Below are 2500 nucleotides of genomic sequence, written 5' to 3'. Positions count from 1 at the left end.
CTCGGGAAAAGACTGGAAATCGCGAAGCTCGGCAGTGGCGCGGAGAGGCCACCCACCGCCGCCGCTGTCGCCACCGCCGCGGAGGCCGCCCTTTCGGACACGAGGGGCAGCGCGAGCCTCCGCTGGCCGGGTACGCATCTGGAAGAAAAGGGCCGCCCTCGGAGAAGATCGCTGTGCTTCCCCGCACAGGGAGCGATTCGGACGACGGGCCCCCACGCCTGGCTGGGTGGGCGCCCCGCCGTTCGCCCGTACGGGTCGTCGGACCACTGCCTTCGCTCGGTTCGGGTCAAACTCCCCACGGCTCGGCCACCTCCGCAGACGGGAGGCGAGGCCGGCATGCGCGCCCAAAGATAGGTGTCGGAAGCCCGGGGGTAGAGGAGGAAGGGGACCGCTCACCTTAAGCCAGCGCGGGCTCCAAAGCCCGGGCCGAGCGAGCGGCGCCACCTCCCCACCCGGGAGCGCTGCGCCAGATCGATCGGAGGAAGAGCAGGGGTGCATGTAGGGACTTGCCCAAGTACGGAGGCTGCAAACCCCTGTCGTCGGGAGATACGTGCCCACGAGTCCTGGAAGCGCGACTCGGGTACAGGCGCCCTTGCGGGGGGGTACTGGATGTGGAACAGCACTGGGGTCGAAGCCACAAAAGCATCCGCCCTCATGGAGCCTCTCCTCGGCCTAAAAATCCAGATTTTAGCCTTGACGGCGCCCCCATGTGGAGAACCAGGGCCCGCGGGGGGGTCTGGCCAGGCTCACTTCAACCCAGGAACACCTCTCTGACTTGGGATAGGCGACCGGCAAAAGTCCCCCCACGCAGCTGCGGAAGCCTGGGTTCAGCCAAGGTGCAGACCTCCAGCCGAACAGGGACTCATAGCCAAAACGCATACCCAGGCCTACGGAGGTGAAAACCAGCTTAAATGAGTCGAAATGTGTCGGGGCTGAGAGGTACCTCTCTCTCATATATTCTGCCGGTGGTGTGCAAAACTGGGTCTTTGCATGGAGTGTCACCCTATACCCACTTTAGGGACGCATGCAAAAAAGTGCCCGATCGCCTGGAACTGTCAGGCGGATTCGGCTCCCTGGAATTTCCTCATTCTGGTTCTTTTTCACTTTTTGTCTCTTTTGCGACATCTAGTGGGCAGGCTGCATTACTGCAACCGGGGACACCTCAAAACGCTTGGAACTGGGGAGCGGGCTCAATTTACAAACGTTTTGCGGGTCCTGGAAGTCAAAATTGTGACTTCTGAAAACGACTAAGTATCAAGGACTCATCGCGCGAATCGCTCTGGAACTGAAATCGGATGCGCGCACTGACATGCTCCCCTCTCTGGAAGTCTGACACAAGTTGAAAAATTTTCTAAGTCCCCAAAAATTTTTTTTTTCAACTTTTTTTCAATTTTCCCCCTGTGGGATATATATTTTACCCACACTTTTGGAGCCCTCCTGGGATGCCCTCTAACATACTAGAACCTCATTTTGTGGAAGTTTTCACAAAATTGTGAAATTTTCAAAAAGTCAGAAATTTTGCCAAAAACGACTAAGTATCAAGGACTCATCGCGCGAATCGCTCTGGAACTGAAATCGGATGCGCGCACTGACACGCTCCCCTGTCTGGAAGTCTGACAAAAGTTGAAAAATTTTCTAAGTCCCCAAAAATTTTTTTTTTCAACTTTTTTTCAATTTTCCCCCTGTGGGATATATATTTTACCCACACTTTTGGAGCCCTCCTGGGATGCCCTCTAACATACTAGAACCTCATTTTGTGGAAGTTTTCACAAAATTGTGAAATTTTCCAAAAAGTCAGAAATTTTGCAAAAACGACTAAGTATCAAGGACTCATCGCGCGAATCGCTCTGGAACTGAAATCGGATGCGCGCACTGACATGCTCCCCTCTCTGGAAGTCTGACACATGTGTGAAAATTTTCTAAGTCCCCAAAAATTTTTTTTTTCAACTTTTTTTCAATTTTCCCCCTGTGGGATATATATTTTACCCACACTTTTGGAGCCCTCCTGGGATGCCCTCTAACATACTAGAACCTCATTTTGTGGAAGTTTTCACAAAATTGTGAAATTTTCAAAAAGTCAGAAATTTTGCCAAAAACGACTAAGTATCAAGGACTCATCGCGCGAATCGCTCTGGAACTGAAATCGGATGCGCGCACTGACACGCTCCCCTGTCTGGAAGTCTGACAAAAGTTGAAAAATTTTCTAAGTCCCCAAAAATTTTTTTTTTCAACTTTTTTTCAATTTTCCCCCTGTGGGATATATATTTTACCCACACTTTTGGAGCCCTCCTGGGATGCCCTCTAACATACTAGAACCTCATTTTGTGGAAGTTTTCACAAAATTGTGAAATTTTCAAAAAGTCAGAAATTTTGCCAAAAACGACTAAGTATCAAGGACTCATCGCGCGAATCGCTCTGGAACTGAAATCGGATGCGCGCACTGACACGCTCCCCTGTCTGGAAGTCTGACACATGTGTGAAAATTTTCTAAGTCCCCAAA

This window comes from Phyllobates terribilis, unplaced genomic scaffold (assembly GCF_046119375.1).
Source record: "Phyllobates terribilis strain yellow unplaced genomic scaffold, ASM4611937v1 Scaffold_4501__1_contigs__length_60247, whole genome shotgun sequence".
NCBI lineage: Eukaryota > Metazoa > Chordata > Amphibia > Anura > Dendrobatidae > Phyllobates > Phyllobates terribilis.
The sequence above is the reverse complement of the archived record's forward strand: the minus strand, read 5'-3'. Positions refer to the sequence as shown.